Genomic DNA, 18,469 nt, shown 5'->3' with positions numbered 1-18,469 from the left:
TGGTCTGTGGTCCTGAGGTCTGACCAGTGTTTGCAGGGCCATTTAGCTGTCCTCTGTGTGTGTATGTGTGTGCTTGTGTGTGTCTGTGGTACTTTAAAAGGGGGTTCATTTAGCTCATAATTTTGGAGCTTGAAGTCAGTGGTCAGTGGCTCACCTGTGTGGCTCTGACAAAGGCCATCTGGCTGACCACCACATGGTGAATGGCATTCACATTGGGAGCCCAAGGGAGAGGAAGAGGCCACTATGAGACAGCAAGCCAGAGAGACTCAGGATGTAGGCCCTCCTTTTATAACAGCCCATTCTTGCAGGAACTCGCTCCCTCCGTGAGACCCATATCTTCAGAGGGTGGTGTCCCCCCCAACCCTGCTGGGCCACACCCGCCACCTCCCCACATTACCACACTGCAACCAAACAGCCACAGGTGAGCCCTTGGGAGACAACCACATCCCTGCCCGGCTGTCTGCTGCTATTGCCATTAGAGTCCCCGTGGCTGTGCCACCCATCTGTGGGAAGAGGGCTGCAGTGTGCTCTGCTCACTGTCTTACCTGGAGCTGGCGCCGGCCACAGCCGTGGCTTAGAAGCATAAACACGACGCGTTTTAATGGCACTATGGTGGTGATGTACGGAAGGGGACAAGTGGTTGGACCTGCTCTTCAGCAGTCCTTCCCTCTGCCTTTTCCAGGGCTGCGATGCTCTGTAAGTCACAGTCACCAGCTCAGTGAATACCCTACGTTGACTTCTGCGCCTCTTGGACCCGTCATTTTCTAATCAGAACTTGCAAACCCTTGAGTCTAGAGCTTAGCCCATCCGTCCCATGATCTGTGTCTGCTCCTGGGGGTTACTGTGTTGTGCTCACAGAACCAGACAAATCCCAGTTCAGAATCTGACTCTGCTGCTTGTGAACCTGTGGCCTTGGGCTAAGTATAAAGGCTCTCAGAGATCTGTGTAAACAAGGTCATTTTTATTTGTAACTCTTCCAAACCAGAATCATAGACTAAGGCATTTCCAGGCAGAGGGAGACTGTGTGTGCTGCATTGGCCCTCCATCCTCCTCCCTGTGCTCAACCCCATCCATTTCCTCCCCCCTCTACCATCTGTGCATCCACCCCCTCATCCGTCCATCCTGGCCAGCCAGGGTTCACATGCCCAAGAGACCAAGGTATTGTGTAGGTACAGGACAAATGGAAATGAGTAACACCTGGTCCTTAAGAAGTTTTCTACGGAAAAAAAAAGTCATTGTGGAAGAAGCCTGTTACTTGTCAGCTGTCACCTGAGGTTCTGGAAACACAGGCAACAGGTGGGGTGGTGGAGGGTGGGTCAGCAACAGAGTCACAGCAGTTGCTTACTTCAGAGTGTTGCCTTGAAGGTGGAGGGACAGGTGAGGGTCAGTGAGAAACCTGACCAGGAGGTGCACAGTGTCTGCCTTGCACGGCTTGGTCCACCCAGGCCCTGAGTGAGGCCCAGGGAGGCCAGGTCACTCCAAGCAGGCCGGCCTTGGAGAGTTTGTACCAGAGGAATAATTTCCTTTCTTCCCATTTGTCTAAATCATTTTGAGGACTCGTTCCCACTTGAATGACAAAATTCCCTAAACTTAATTCCCACAGGGCAAAGAGGCATTTGGACTTACGGGTGGTCTAGCTGCAATATTAAGTGTCCCTAGAGTAACTTTTAAGTATTTGAAATTATTATTCGTATACTTTCCGTAATTTGTATCTTCTTCATACAATAGTAGTTCTTTGTTATTCTAGATTTGAGAGTTGTTTCCAAGTGATATTTTAAGTAGCACCTTACTCCAATCCTTTTAGTAATATTTTCTGACTACACTCTCATCCTGTTGGTTTGAGAAAAGAAAATCACACACACTAAGGACGGCATCAATTTGATGTTGATCCTCTTATTTCACAAGGCATTCCTCTGGCCCCTTGCGGGGAGATGAAGTAGTAAAACCCCTTACAAATTCAGGATCATTTGGATAGAAAGATATACACAGAGAATATTAAGTAATTTGGGCACTGAAGGACAACCACTTTGCCATGAACTTGGACATCTCCGGTGCTTCCCCTCTACCTCTCCAGTTTGCACCCAATCACACTGGCAAGATGAGAATGTCTTTTGAACTCACCAAGAGAAACCTGTCGCACAATCCTATACTGTAACTTTTGGAATATGAAATTTTCAGTCTGTGCTCCTTAATTCACCTGGATGATTGAATGAGCTTTTGGCTTTGGCCAGTAGTGAAGGCCCTCTCAGCTCTGAATGGACACAGTGTTTCCTTTGAAGTGCTGAAGTTATTGACTCTTCTCAGAATGACTTTTGAAATGATTCTGACTTCCTGACACTTTCCTCTTGGGTCTTGCATCATCCAAGGGGAAACCACTTCACCTGAGTTCTCCTTACACCTTCACAGCAGTGGACACAAGGTCCCCGCCCAGGCACTGGAGGAAGCCACCATTCCTGGAGAGGTGAGGGTCCTCCCTGCACCTATCTCGTGGGAGAGGGGATCTACCAAACCAGCTCCGGCAGAACTCAGCCCTCCCTAGCTCCTTCCAGACTCACAGTCCCCGCTCCTCTGTGCAGTCCAGCCTGAGGTCACTGTCCTCCAGTACTCAGGGCAATCGCCGCTTAACCTTTGATTTGCAAAAATGTAGTCTGGGAGTAGGGAGCTGGTAGGGAGCTCCCCAGCGAGAAGTTTCCTGGGTGCTTGCATTCTTAGCTCCGGAGGGTGCTGGAACAAGCCTGGCCTCCGCGTGAGGGCGTCCGGGTGCAGCCTGACGCCTGACCCTCTGGTGCGCGGGACACGGTCACCTTGCGCTGTGCGAGGCGGCTGAGCCTGCTGGCTGGCGGGCTCTGCCCACGGCTCTCCCTGCCTCCTACACTGCGGGGGCTGGGGACAGGTGGACTAGCAGCTCTGAATCAGTCCCCTGCGTGGGGGGTTTCCTCGGATAATCGCCCTGTTTGTACATCCTGCGCAGTGCGGGGACCAGGCCCGGTCCCCCGCGGACTCTCCCGAAATAGCTGCGCGCTCTGCCCGCGCCCAGCGCGCAGCTCCGGGCCCCCTCCCGCCTGGCGCGGGCTGAGTCACCGGGAAACTGAGTCATTCGCCCGCGATCAGGAAGTGCCTTTTTTAGACTTCCAGCCCGAAGTGGAACTGCAGGTGACTTTCTGTGTCGTGTTTTACCGTCAGTTCCCCGCGGAGGAGTCCTTGCCTGTCCCACGTTTTCCCACGCGATTCCCTTGCCTTACTCCTTGGGGCGAATGTCGCACACAATCGCACCCTGCCTCCTGGGCACCCTATTTCGAGGGAGATTTATTTATTTATTTATTTATTTATTTATTTATTCTGATGCAAACGAGCACATTCTGCGTTCTGTTTTTGAAGCAGTTTTACGGGGCGTTCAGTGAAGGGACCCCGGGACTGCTTGCATCCTTGAGAAATTCCCAGGACCAACTGCAGGTGGCGCCCTCGTCCTCCCGGTGCAGCGCCCCTCCTCAGCGCTACATTGGCAGATTGGCAGCAGGACTGTCCTTTCTACTCCCTGTTCCTGAGGTGGCCCAGAAGGTGTGTCTTCCTCAGTCTTTGCAACCTGAAGCAAATAATTAGGTACTAAAGCACGTTGTTAGGTGCTAATTAGGATCTATGGCCAGGTCCGTGCACTTTGTGTGCAACTATCTTTGAAAGAAAGTGGGTGGATAATTATTCCAACTAGACTTAAATTAACTTTCTCCAGAGGCTGGGAATATGAATCATAACAGTGAAAATACAGTGCGAGCACACATGTTAAAGAAGGGAAAGTGAGCTCGTGGCACAGTAAAATCTTTATTGTTGTGGGGTGGTTTCCTGCTAAAATGTCTTTTTTTGACACTTAAGGAAACTCAGCTCTGCAGTCCCTATGCCTTTCAGCCTGTCCTTCCCCAGGGCTGTCCCCATGCTTGGAATGACCAGGGATCTCGCCTTGCTGCATGGAGGGAAGTGGGGCAACATGGGCCTGATTCCTCGGAGGGTCTTTCTCAGTCTCTGCCATGCCACGGGAGGCTGAGGGGACTTTTCTTGTTGTCTTAAGTTAGTAACTAGACCCCAGACCAAAGGAGAGGCATGCAGTATGGCATGCTCTGAAGAGAGCTGCCGCAGGGGGAGCAAGGGTCCCCCCCAGCTGGAAGAGACCAGCTCCTGTAACCACCACCCAGCTCACCCCAGGCAGCACCCTGCCTCCAGAGGTAGAGAGAACAGAGAGCAGGGAGGCCTGAGGCATTGTCTGCAGGGGCTACTCCAGGGCCCAGGTGACTTCTCAGACCTTGCAGTGTTTCCTAAGAGGCAGGACATCCCCAGTCCTCGCTGGGATTCAACTGGTGCTCTCCCAGGGCCCGCGTGCCCAGGGTGCAGAGCTGGACGAAAGGAGCAGAGGACCTGCACTCCCAAGGCTTCTGGTGGCCCGGGGGGGGGGGGGGGGGAGGCCTGAGGGAGGAAGCTGGGCTGCAGTTCTCCTCTCCACTGTCTGACCCTCCCCTCTCCAGAAGAGACTGCTCTGGGAAAGGACGCTGGCCCTGAAAACTGAGGGATGTGGAGAGGAGAGAGAAGCCTGGGATGACTCTTCAGAGTGGAGGACCTGAGAGAGGGAAGTCCCGGGAACTCACCCACGTGCCCTGGAGGTGGAGCGTGCACAGAGGCTCCGAGCAGGTGCATCACACAGCCTCTGCTTGCAGCCCAGCTGCGGGAGGCATCTCCCTCCCTTCTCCCTGCCTGGTCCCCAGCCCCAGTGCAGCCAGGACCCAAAGCGGAGGGAGGAGGGATGCTCAGGATGCTCCTGCTTACCTTGAAGTCCTCCTGCCCAGTTCTTACTGTGTGTGACATCTTGGGCAATCCAAAAAGGCAAAAGCTTATCTAGAAATACACAAACTAAAATTCATACATGATTATTATAAAGAAAACTATTACACTGAAAGGCACTTATCAAAATATTAAACTTTTGATATGCTAATATATGTACTTCTTCATCAAAACATTAAACGACATGATTTAGGGGGCATGATTACATTTTAAAGTACTGATGAGCATAAGGTCTATTTCATAACATCCAAAACTGTTGCAATAAGATAGTTTCTGATTTTCTGCTGGTAACAGTTGCCAATACTCCCCATCCTAGTTTGTGGTTTTTAATCACAATGGAAAGAAATGCCAGGTTCAGTGGAGGTGGGTAGTAAACACATGTTTTCCTCCCTATCTACGTTTGTGGATGTGGGATCCCAGAGAAGCAGCTATGGGAAGGGTCCCTGCAGGAAAGGGCAAGGGCGGGCATCCAGCAGTGGGCAGGGGACCAGGAGGACATCAGACTCTGCCAGAGGACAGCTTTATCTACCCTGGCTGATTTGTTCCTGAAAGGACCCTGGAAGTTCAGGCATCTGCCTGGGTCACTGGTAAGGCACAGGAGGGTCACTTTGCCCGAGCACAGCCTGGGCTAACTGGAGGGAACGGAAGGTGCTCTGTGGGTGTTGAACTTGGAGTTTGCCTGTCAGAGTGCCCGAGAGCAGCAGCTCTGAGCCCTGGCTGCCTGGGTTGGATTCTGAACCAACCCAACCATGGTTTATTTGCTCTGGCCTGAGCTTCCTCGTCTGTAGGACTTTGTCGGGTTGTGGCTTCTTAGTTGACCCACGTCATATGTTTAGGACAGTGTGGCAGGTGGGGCCTGGGGCTTCTCAGTGAGTGTAGACCACACATCTCCAGGGTCTTTCTCTGACCCACTCACCCAGCTCCAGTACAGGTACAGCTTCCAGAAGAATCAAGTGATCCTACCATTTCCCAAACACAGCTGTTGCCAGCAGACTGCTTTTGAATAGCTGCGCATGTAGCCCATGTCCTGGCTACTATGTGACCCTGGATAGCTCATGTGACAGCACGTCCTAGGTAAGCTGACCTTCATCACCACAAAAGAACTTCCTAAATACGCAGTATTAGTGTTCTAGCAAGTTCTGTGGAGGCGGTCACACCTTATCAGGTGCTCTCCAGGGACATGGCCAACCTGCGACTGGCGCGTGTTGAGGCTCACCGCCCTGAGCCCCTGCCCTAACATGTGGAGTCCACTGAAGGTGCAGCTTGTGACTTGGGCTGGGGCCCCCCAATGGCCACAACACCTTGGTGGCCTCTTCATGTTCCAGATCGTCTCAGATGAGTCTTCCCAAGGAAAATCCCCTCCCACTGGAGGGAGTCCCCACCTGCTGGTCTGTCTGGACAGCAGGAGCACAGCCACCACAGGAGCAAGCCCAGAGCCCTGGCTTCACGTGCTGTCCTGCTCTGGTCACCGCGTGGTGGGTCCTCTTGTCCCACTTGAGCACTTCCCTCCATCCTTTCCAAATGGGACTGTCCTGTGGGACATAATTGTTTAGGAATGGTGTTTGTGTCTTTCAAGAAACTGGAAACTAAGGCATTTCAAATCATCAGCTTTCCAATACTATTGTGATTCACTTTCACAGTCAGCCCCAGGTTACAGGCCTCCCAGAGGCCAGTACAACTCGTGGTGTATGCCAGGGCACCCCTGGACACGGTGGGCCACGGACCATGTAAGGAGCCAAGGAGTCGAGTTCTCCTTCCGGCACTTCACTCCCCCTTTCTGACTTTGTTGACTCTGTGACCTCTGCACTGTGCTGTCACCCAGACAAACATGAGAATGCCTGCATCTGATGACTCTAGCTGATGACCAATCAGAACACAACTCACGCCAGTTTATTTGCTGATATTTCTGTGGATGTGGGGCTGGGTCCCCCCGAATGGCTCTGTATGGTGTTGGCAGAGCTCTTTCCGCATCTGTAGGTCAGTGGCCTTGCTTGGGGCTGGTTGGCTGGGGAACGGAGGCATCTCCAGCCATCCCCAGGGTAGTGCATGCACACGACTCAGTCTCCGAGCTCCTGAGAGCAGCCTGCTGCACAGCACTGATGTCACACTGATGAGTTTGAGTCCAGACTCCGGGACTGGAGTACTGGCCTCTCATTGCTAAGGGGGTGAACACAGGCACAGGAAGAGCCATGGTCCTCTTTGGTTATCCACATGATGTCCTTACCTTACCCTGCTCTGTGCGGAGTTAACTGTGGCCACGTGCACCTCGTGGAGAAATGGGCTCATGTAATCCTAAGCTTCTCACAATAGCAGTGACACTTCTAGACACAGAAATGAAGCTCTAATTCCCAAAGGATTCTTTCCCAATATTTAAATTTCTTTCTTGGATACATTCCCTCAACTCCTCTCCTTTACCCCCAGGCATTGAACCTGTCCTTTGAGGAGCACGGGTGGAAAACAAGCCATCCCTTGGGGCGTGGTGCCACCCTGCTCTCAGGGCACACTCTGGGACCATCAGTGACATGTGGCTTGGCCAGATGCTTTGTCATGGGCAAGGAGCATGTGGGAGCCCCCATCACCAGTGTTTGCTGAAAGGGTCACCCGACGTGTGGCCTTGGAGGGAGGTGCCACAGCAGTGACACAGAGGCCTCGCCAGCCGCTTCCTTCTTCCTGTGTCGAGTCTCCCTCTGGGTCCTGACGATGCTGATGACGTGTCTCTAGTGGCGTTGTGAGGCAGTGTCATTAGCCACCAGCGGCTCTCCCTGGGGAGCAGGCTCCTGGCCCAGGGCTGCCCTGAGGGTCCTGGTGGAGGGAGCACCCAGCTTGTGGAACCCAGGTCTGTGGCCGAGCCTGGGTGAGCTGTGAGGCTGGCGCCTGCCGCGGAAGCGCTGTGACTTCAGATGGGTCTCTGCAGTTGTCTCACTTGTTGTTCTTTTTTCTGGGTGAGGGATAGTCTTGAAAAGCAGGTTGACTGGGGGGCACAGTGGTGTCCACCCGAGGAGCCATTAGGAAGAGCCATGTTGCACATGCAGGTCGGCCATGTCCGTGAGCCTGGACAGCGGGCCAGGAGAGGGACCACTGGGCTCTGAGGCCTTCCTGATGAGGGATGTCCATGAGCAACGGGCAGGACCGTGGGGCTGAGGGAGGCCCCCTCGCCACCCCGCCTCCTGCTGCAGGACTCTGGGCTGGCCCCTTCCCTGAGGGACACTCACAAGCTGCTGCTTTAACAGAGACGTCCTCCCTGCCGTGCCGGAGTCCTGGGGTTCCCTGGAGAAAACCAGTGAGAAGTGCGGCCGTGAGTGTCCGACCACTTAGGTTCACGTAGCCTTGTCTCTCTCCCCAGAGACCAGGTCCCTGCAGGCCACTGCCCCTCTGCTTGCCCTGTGCCCCAGCAGGCCCATTGGAGCTGTCCACTGACTTCCTCGAGCCTGGCTCCGTGGGCTGGCCAGTGGGGGACAGCAGCACAGGGGGAGGCGTCAGGGGTTCCCCCTGGCCCCTGGGTCTGGGCGCAGTGTTGCTTTGCTGGAAGCCACAGCCTTGGTCACTCAGGCCCCTCACACTACGGGGCAGCCCTCTGGGGGTGGGAGTGCCGTTCCCTCCCCTGTGCCCTCACGCCTGAGGCTGGTGGCCCCTGGGCCACTGCACAAACCTCGCTGGTTTTCTTAACCCCTGACTCACCTTGGTAAACAGCCCTTAGCAAGCCTGGCAAAGCTGTCTGTGCCCGGTGGCCGGCTTCCTGCAGCCCCTGGTGGGTGCACTGCCAGACCAAAGGCCAGGAGAAGACGCACTGAGGACTCTGCGCGGCCACCTCACAGCTCCCAGGAGGCCGCGCCTCTGGCTGGGTCTTCAGGAGTGGAGCCCAGGGTCCTGGAAGGCGGTCAGGAGCTCTTGCTGTGCCTTCTCTAGGCGCCTCTCTGTGCCCTGGGGTTCAGCGTGTCCTGCGTGGACAGTCTGTGTGGATGCCCCTCTCGCTTCCTCGAAGCCCGTTGTGTTGTTAATATACATCTCACCTGCGCTATGGCTACACCTGGGTAAGATGGGGCACCGATGGCCAGCTAACTTCCGCAGGCCCTGATTCAGTACCAAATGGCAGTGCAGTGACAAGCTGGTGTATTGGGGACACCCCTAAGCTCATCCAGCCTTTCCAGCACGAATCACAACCAGAAGCCAGCCACCAACAAGACTCCGGAGGCCGCGACAGAGGGCGCCCGCTGCCTCTCGCTGAGCAGCTCCCCGACGGGCTTCTCCCTGGGGGTGCTCCTGCGCGGGGTGGGGAGGAGGGACGTCTGCTGTGCATCGTGGTGCTGCTGCTGGGGACTCAGGCAGGAGAAAGCAGAGGTGTCCGTGCCTCCTGCAGAGAAGCCATGGTTCCTCAGTGGCTCAGGGCCAACCAGCTGCAGCCCTGAACCCATCATAGACGGACGTCCAGAAGGTGGCTGGAAACCTCAACTGGGCTGAGCCTGCTGCCCCCTGGACAGAGGGTCCACGAGTGCAGGTGCCCTGGAAGACGCCCACGGGCAGCGGGTGCAGGTCAGCTCCTCCTTCCTCCTACACAGCCACCTGCTCAGCGCCTGGTGTGCAGCCATGGGAAGACCCGTGAGTGCTGGTCCACCCCCACTGCCTGGTGGCCCAGAGCTGCTGCGAGGCTGGAGCAGGGCACCATACATGGGTAGCTACGAGGCTGGACCGACAGCAGGGCCCTGCCCCTCCAGGGCTGGGGCCCCCCTCCTGGCCTTCCAGCTCCCAGCAGCCTGACGTCCCTGGTGTCCCTTGGCCCTAGAGCCCTGCCGCAGCCTCTGCTCTCCTCTTGTTACGAGGACAGCGTCCTAGGGGATCAGGGCCCACCCTCCCCAGGGTGACCTCATCTCACTGTGTTTACAAATCAGGTCCCACTCTGAGGTGCTGGGGTTCAACACATCATTTGGGGGGACAGATTGAACCTTGGCAGTGTCCAGGTAAGGTGTCTGCCTTCTATCACGTAGCCCCTCGGGGTTCTTGACTCGAGGCCTCTTTCTGGAAGAATTTCTTTCATTTGTGGGGGGTGGTTACTGGAGATTTAACCCAGGGGCTTTACCACTCAGCTACGTCCTCAGCCCCTTTTTATGTTTATTTTGAGACAGGGTCTTGCTACGCTGCTGAGGGCCTCACTAAATTGCTGAGGCTGGCCTCAAACTTGTGATCCTCCAGCCTCAGTCTCCGGAATCCCTGGGATTACAGACGTGCCCAGTTAGCAAAGGATTTCTAACTGAATCTCATATTATAGGCTGGGTTCCTTTTTCACCATAAGGACTTTGACAGTGCCAAAGCTTTGGCCCAGTGACATTGTGGGGGATGGGGGGTGATTGTTAGGAAGGACGCTATGCTGCTTTCAAATGTCTGCAAATTTATTTTTAACTGGACAGGAAATGTATCTAACGGAGGCACTTATTTGTGGGCTGCCCCCTTTCAGTGGAGTGTTATTGTTAGAAAACCACATTAGGATTGGAGATGAGTTTGGACTGAACACCCCACAAATCTACATTATAATTATGCTTCTCTCTGCTATAGATTTTCCAAAACAATCCTTCTGCTCATCAGAATTTGAAACCTTTCAAGTAATGGTTCCATTTGTTCTCCCAGCCCAACAGCCCAGCCTTTTAGTGAAGCGGAAGGTCAAGAGGTTTGGACTTCACTGAGGTTGAGTTGAAGGCAGCATGTCCACTGTAGAGACCGTGGAAGCCACTGGCCGGCCATTCAGTGACCACAGGACAACTCCCTGCTCTGCTAGGTGACTGGGTCTTCCTGAGCTTACCGAGGTTCTTCGTCGTCTCAGAAAACCGTCGGTGACTCGGGAGGATCGGTTCCTAGGCAGAGGGGTCTTCCCTCTGACAAGCAGCTCCAGCACAGCCTGTGGTGGATGGCCAGCGTGTCCGAGGGCCGCCGGGGATCCCATCCTGCTGCCCAGGTGCAGGGGAGAAGAAGGCTCAGGAAACCGGGGGCTTCCCACCTGGAGCGCACCTGCCCGCCGCTGTCTTTCTGGGCAGCTGCTCCCTGTCCTTTCTCTGAAGGATGCTATCTGGGAGAGGCCATTGACCCTTCTTGATGTGACAGCCCTGAGAAGTCACTGTTTCACGGGACGCTGTCCTCTTCCTCGACTTCTTGTGTACCAGAAATGGAACCCAGGGGCTCTCTACCACTGAGCCCTATCCCCGTCCTTCTACTTTTCATTTTGAGACAGGGCTCACTAAGTGGCCCAGGCTGGCCCTGACCTTGTGATCCTCCTGCCTCAGCCTCCTGAGTGCTGAGGTTATGGATGTGTGCCACCATGCCTGGCTCCGAAGGCTCCTCTTGAAGAGTTACCCGGACCAGGAGGCTCTCCCCCGCCCCCAACCCAGACTCCAGCCCTCAGTGGAAACGGTGAGGAATTGTTGATGAGGCTGTGACAACGTCTGATCTCAACAGGAGCCTAGATTTCTTGCCGTCCACCTTGAGAGATGTCATGAATGACCCACTTCCGTGTTGGCAAGGGAGGGTCCAGAGGGTGGCAGATGGCACCACAGTCAAGGGCCTGCCATGGGCCAGTACCTGTGTCCCTCCTCCAAGCAGCCGATGGTGTCTTTGATCACCAACAGTCAAGGCCGTGCTCCTCCTGGGGTCACCCGGACAAGCGTGTGCGGAGGCTCCCTTGGCTGCCTCTTTGCATGAGGTCCAGTGTCACTGCTGGCTCAGGGAGGATGCCGCCTCTTCCTGGTGCTTCCTGGAGGGATAGGAAACGAAGAATACCTGGATCATGACATCTGAGCATGGCCATCCTCAATCCTGACAGTCCTCTTTCCCACTTTAGGAAGGGGATTTCTACAGGACCCCCGGCACAGCACAGAGCAGGCTCAGCTCCCATAATCTGGGAATGTCACCTGTCACTGGAACAAACACTCAGTTCCAGGGCTGTGAGTATTCAGTCTCCACTCTCCTCCACTTCCGACTACCAAGAGTGACCACTGCCAAGAGTGACCCTCCTCCACTCCTCTACTTGCAACCAGGAGCACACTTCCAAAGACCCGCTAGTGGGCACAGCTCAGCCAGGCGGCCTCAAATCCTCCGTCCCTGCTGCATGGCACCCCGCTCCTCAGAGGCTGCCCAGAGTTGTCCTGCTTCGATCCAGTGCCACGGACTGGGAAGACAGACCAGGCGTGGAAGCAGGGTGCGCGCTTCCTCATTTTAATTGCTTCCAAGAACCATCAGATAATTGTGTTCCTTTGAAAGAACCAGGAGCATGGCTGGAATGTCCCAGCAGCACAGAAGAGCTTCTCTGCAGTTTCTATTCTTGTCTGGCTCTGCGGACGGGAGCGGGATGCCCTGGGGAACGAGAACCCGGGCGCAGGAGGGTCAAGTTCCCCCCATGAGAGATGTTGGTAAATTGCTCTAATTAAACAGAGAAAGCACCGCTGCTGCCAGTGCTGCCTACTGCCGTCCTCAGGGTGGCCTGCCCACGGCCCAGCAGACCAGAAGGGGGGCCCAGGCGCTGCTGCTGGGTGAGGAGAGGGCACCCCAGACCTGGCCAGGCCACGGGCCTTGCACACCATTCATCAGGGCCTTGGTTCCCAGGTCCCGGAGCGCCAGTCCCCGTGATTCCCGTTGACCCTCTACCTGCCTGCCCTTGTGACCTCTGGTCAGAACAAGGAGGTGTCTTTGTGAGGAAGGGGGAGGAAACAAAAGGGAGAAGGAAGCGGCCGTGCCCTCTCTTCATTCGCCTTTCTGGTAGCTTCTGAGCTTAACTGCAAGGTGGAGGGGAACAGCCCAGCCGGGTCCCTGGGTGACCGAGGCTTCTGCTGGGCCAGGGGCTGGCGTCTGCATTTCCAGTGGAGAGGGATTTCATAGTGTGTCTCCGGGTCACAGTGGTCTTGGGGCCAGTGGGTCAGGCCTTGGAAGGAGGAGGACCTGGGCCTAAGCAGTGGTGTGTGAGTGGACAACGTGGAGTCCAGTGCCGAGGAGGCCCAGTCTTCACAGTGAAGCCAGATTTAAAGTTAGGTAGTCAGTGTAGTTAGGTAAATCGGGTCTAATATCGAGTGAAATCTAAAATGGAGGCCATGCTGGGAATGACTCAGGGAAAACACAGGACAATTCATGGAATGTTAATGAAGTCCCCAAAAGGCCCTAGGCCAAAGTCCACCTCAAAGAAGTGTTAACCAACAGCCCCAACAGATTTGGAGATAGCCCATCCCAGAAAAGTGATAATCCCATCCCAAAAGGTGATAATTAGGTCCACCTGTGTCCTAACCCTCCCCCTTGCATTCCATCACCAAACCTATAAAAAGGGAAATACATTTGCCCACCAACTGGATTCCACCTCTTGGGTCCCCTTCTTCCTCCAGGAGAAGTCTTTTCTGCCGTCCTTTAATAAACTTCTAATCTCTACTCTGACCCTGCCTCGGCGTGCTTCTTTGGTGTTATTCTTCAACATCGGGGAGCAAGAACTCGTCACCGGTCAACAGTGGTAACAACAGCAGGCCTGGCCCAGTGAGGAGAGTCTTGAGAAGACTGATTGCACTGGGTGCAGTGGCACACCACCGTAATCCCAGCCACCCGGGAGGCTGAGGCAGGAGCTTTGCCAGTTCAAGTCCAGCCTCAGCAACTAAGCAAGACCCTGTCTCAAAATAAAATAAAAAGAACTGGAGTGTAGTAGCTCAGTGGTAGAGGGTCCTTGGGTTTAATCCTTGGTACCCGAACCCCAAACAAACAAAGGCTAATCACTGCTGCAGTTGTCTTGGGCGTCACTGTCTTTACGCTGATAACGTGGAGTCGGCCTGCTCATTCTCTGCGTGCTGTCCTCATGGTGTGCAGGGTCGGGGGTCTGGGGGTGCTGCGCGGGTGCTCACCCCTCCCTGAGGCACAACCTACTTTCTCGGCAGCCTCCTCACCCTGGAGGTTCCATGATTGAACGTGTGACCTTCGGTCTTTGCTGGCTGATGTATATGGACAGAGTGACCAAGCCCCCACTCTGTGGTCTCTCTTGCTCTCCTGACCTTCAGCAGGAGGAACGTCTCGGGTCACTCAGAACCAAGCTGAGCCCAGGGGGGCCGCCCTGAGACAGGAGCAGGCAGGGCCCTGTGCGCTTCAGAGTGCAAAACCTGGTGGTTGCGGAAGCCACGGGGCCATGCGGAGGTCATCTGGAGGGCAGGGGCCCTGGCTGCAGAGACGTGCCCACAGAGATGCACGGAGAGGGGCCTGCTGGTGCCCCCCCCAGGCCTGCGCAGCCCGCAGCCCCTCCCCCGCCCGCCACTCTGGAGGAGTTCCTGTGAGAACTTCGCCACCACAATGCACTGTCCTGTGTCATTTCAGTGGCAGGTGTCATATTAATGTTAATCATCCAGAACTTCTCTGTCACTCTCTCCCCATTGCTGTCCCTTTCAATTACCCCCACTTGATCTCCCTCTTTGAAGTGGGGTTTATAAGCAAATTGACAGCATCATTTAAGAATCTTTAAGAAGATTAGCTCAGCCCCTCCACAAGAAGGGTGCGCGTCATTGCTGCCCGGCACCCCGTCATTAATCCGCACTCAGCGCTGGTCCCCAGGCACAGAGGGCCTGGGAGATGGCTGCCCAGCTCAGACCGGAGGCCTTTTGTTGCCGCCCATTCTCAGCAGCAATTAGGCTCCGGGAGCAACAAAAGACCTTCCCTGAATGGCGGGAGGGAGGGGCGTCCATTATGCAAAGCTGTGTGCAGAATCCTTCAGTTTCCTGGGAGGTGCCTTCCTCCCAAGCCTTCCAGCTTTCACGGGAGCCTGGGACAGCAGGCCTGTGTCTCCAGGACTCTCCTGCTGGCTTTGTCCATCAGCAGTGTCCCCTCAGTGTCCCCTCTGCAGCACAGCTCATCTGGGATGCCACCACCCTGCTGCAGTCCGTGTCTGGGTGCGGGGCATGGGCTCCCGTCCCTGTGAGCCTGCTTCCGTGTTGGACAACCTGACCACACGTGGCCTCAGTATGCAGAGCCATGTGAAGGAAGCGTGTGGAAGAGCCGTGTTTCCAAACTCTTCTTGGAAGCCTGATCTTCGGGCTCACAGAGTTGGGAAGGCGGGTCCTGTCTATAGGTCTCCTATGGGGACATCGGGCAGACTTCTCCTCTCCTCCTTTAGCTTCCAGAGTCCCTCCTGGTTTCCCTCCTGCCACACACATCCCTCATGGAAGGAATGGAAACCAGGGGCACGGCTTGAGAAGGACAGGCAGGGTCACGCTCTGGGGGAGACAGGAGGGCCCTTCCTTGGTGGCCGGGGCTGCGTGCTACCCTGGGGCTCCTGCCCGCGCCATCCCGTAGGAAGAGAGATTCAAAAGCATGGTTCTAAGGAGGACACAGACTTGGCCTGGGCTGGCCAGAGCGCCAGGAATTTGTTGCCAGCCCCTTCTTGCAGGGAAGGGTCCTGAAGGCTGTGGGCCCTTCGCCAGGACCTCGCCAGCACTGTTCAGCTGTGGTCCCACGTGGCGGTTCCGAGAGGAGAGAGGCAATTAAGATGGGCGGGAAGGAGCCGTGCACTTGAAAGTCCCATGATTAGAGTCACCTGGTGCCTTTGCTCCCAGCCCTGTTTTTCTTCCGGGCCTGTCACTCTCAAACTTCTGAGAAATCCATAAACCTTAAGGTGATTGCAAGTCCACTCTTGTATGAAAATCGCCCTATTTTGATCAGTGCCTGCATGGGCTATTAGCCTACGCACTGTATTTTTAGATTAGGTTAGATGGAGGGAGAAGTATTCTAAGAAGCCTGAAATATAGGCACCTTCCAAATGTTATCTTTAGCCACATAGAGGAGACTCAGTGAGCCACAGATCCTCAGCAGGACGAGGCCTCTGTAATCTCCCTGTGATCGCCCAGGGGAGGTTTTTCCCACGTAACTTCCCGCCCACCCCACAGAGTTCTTAAAGGAGAGCCCGAGACTCACTCACCGCCCCCCTAGGAGGCCCGCGTTGCTCTGAGCAGGAGCCGCTTCCCGTGGCTGCTTTGCTTTCTGACCGTCCTGAACTTCTCTTCTTGGTGAACTTCCAGAACCTGCCCAGTCTGAGCTGAGGTCCCTTCTTCTTGTCCAGGGTGCCCTGGGTCCCAGGCCTTCTGAGCCGAGCCTGGGGGGAGGCTGTCTCCTCAGCACTCCACCTGTCGGCAGGGTTCCAGGTAGTGCGACCGACCGTTCCTGGCTCTGCGCTGCGTACCTGGGCAGCCTCCTAGACAGGGTCCTGGGCAGCTCGTGCAGTTTTTAGCTCAGTTTTTCCCTGCTAAGACTCAACGCGGTTCCACAGCTCTGGACCCAGGGCAGGTGTCCACAGTGGCTCCCCGAGGAGTTGCAATTCTTAGACAGTGTGGTCTCCCAGTGTCCTGGCTGCTCCAGGGAGGTCTGCCTCACCGTCTGTCCTCCCGGCCTGGCCATACCTCACTGCATCTAAACCCCTGGCCTACTGTGGTCTGACCTACCGTGCATTGGAAATTTTTTTTAAACATTTTTTTCTTTTGAGAGAGAGAGAGAGAGAGAGAGAGAGAGAATTTTGATATTTATTTCTTAGTTTTCGGCGGACACAACATCTTTGTTTGTATGTGGTGCTGAGGATCGAACCCGGGCCATAAGCATGCCAGGAGAGCGCGCTACCACTTGAGCCACATCCCCAGCCCAGTGCATTGGAAATTTGATTGGGCTTACGTCAGGTGCTCTTCTCCACTTTTGTGGGGAAAATTAGAATTTCTATTTTGCCATTTATATGAGGGAAAGTTTTCTGCCAAATACCCCAGTGAGTTTTCATGTTCTTTAGGATCAGCTTCTCGGGTAAGTTAGTAAAATTTAAATTACTGACTCATCTGACTGACACAGATGCTCTTGGCCCCTAATGAAATTCTGTACCCTGAAAAGGTATGTCCAGGTCCTAAATCTGGTGCCCATGGACGTGACCTTATTTGGAAGTAGGGCATTGCAGACGCGCTCAGTTAGGATGAGGGTGCACTGAGGAGGGCGGGCTCCTAGCCCTCCAGGACGGCTGTCCGCATGGCAAGGTGGAAGCCATGTGATGGCAGAGGTGCACGGAGAACACTGTGTGAAGGAGGCAGAGCACAGAGAGGAGCATCTCCAAGCCAAGGGGCACCTGGGGCCGGAGACCAGGAAGGATGGGCAGGCTTGGCAGAGTCCAGCCTCAGGTCCACCGGAGAACCCTTTGCCATGGCTTCCAGCCGCCGGGGCTATTTGGCCACTGCAGCCCTAGGAGCTAAGACCCTCTATGAGCACACTCCCTCGACTGCCTGGCCCTTTCCCAACCCCTCTGTGCCTCTGTGCCTCTGGAGGACTCTCCGTGACGTGGGCGGCGGCACAGATGCGATGTTTGTAACAACACAACTCCTGGGCCACCACCACCCAGCATTTAGCAGGCTCCTTGTACCAGCACATCCGTGCTACCACTGTGAGGGAGGGACCGAGGCTGAGCAGCGCCGAGCAGGGGGTGTTGTAGCCTCGAGAGGCTGCCGGGCGGTCCACTCAAGGTCTGCGTCTGCCAGCTGTGGTCTCCAGAACCTGGCTGGACCTGTTATTTAATGGACATGAGTTGTGAATAGGTAGCATATTCAAATGAATAAAAAAATTGTAAGAAGGGAAACACTGAGAAATCTCTTCCATTCCATTTCCCCACCTGCTCCTCACACCCCTCCCCAAAGCCCACAAAATGGTTCATCGCTGTTCATCAATGCGCAGGAAAGAAAGTCAAGCCACGCGTCCTCATGCTCCTTTCTTGGTATTTGGAGGAAAGCCTGTGGGCAGGCAGCCGTGGCGTGCTGCTGCTCCTCATTAAGACCCTCTGCCCTGCAGATCCCTAAACACCGCGGGGACTTGCCCCACATTTTCTGTGCGCCGGCACATTCTGTCCTGTGGTTGGGTAGCCAGCCCCTGCTGCAGGACTCCAGAGTGGTTTCCTAACGGTTACCAAAGGTCCTTCCCACAATCCTGCCCAGGTATGTCCCAGGGCTCCGTCCCTGGGCCAGTGGGCGTCACGGTGGCTTGTTTTGGTAGATGTTGTCAGTTTTCCCTCTGGGGGAGCAGTTTACACCCCACCAGCAACACAAGGAAGAGAAGAGCTCCTCGGCCTCCCGACCCGGGGCCGTATCAAACTGTGTCCAGGGACTCAATTCTCCACTCCTGTCACTTACTGGCAGTGAGGCTGAGCACCTCTTAATATGTTGAAGAACCCTTTGAGTCTCTTTTTTTTCTAAGAAATTTTTGTGTTCATATCATTTGCATGATGTCTCCACTTGTTAGTCTCCTTTAAAAGAACTGAGAAGTTCTGTGATAAAAACCGCACTGATTGTTATTTGACATGCTCTTTGATTTCACTCATGGCATTTTTAAGTGATTTTGTTTTATGGTTTCTGTGTATTGAATTATCATCTTGAACATTCTTCTCTATTCCCAGGTTGCAGAGGAGCACCTCCGTGTTTTCATTTAAATCTTGAATGAAAGTGCGCTGGGGCGGCTGGCCCTGGCCCTGAGGGCTTGCGGTCGGCCACGGTAGAGATGGTAGAGTATTTACGCCAAGGAAATGGGCAGGTGTGGCAGAATCGGGGATTTTTAAAGACATTTCTTAGGTGGTATCAGTTGTTAAGCATGCGTGAGGACCCTGAGGCCTTCAGTCGGCTTCAGTTCTTAACGAAAT

The sequence above is a fragment of the Ictidomys tridecemlineatus genome, chromosome 6 (genome assembly GCF_052094955.1).
Source record: "Ictidomys tridecemlineatus isolate mIctTri1 chromosome 6, mIctTri1.hap1, whole genome shotgun sequence".
NCBI classification, from domain to species: Eukaryota; Metazoa; Chordata; class Mammalia; order Rodentia; family Sciuridae; genus Ictidomys; species Ictidomys tridecemlineatus.
Note: the sequence above shows the minus strand (reverse complement) of the source record.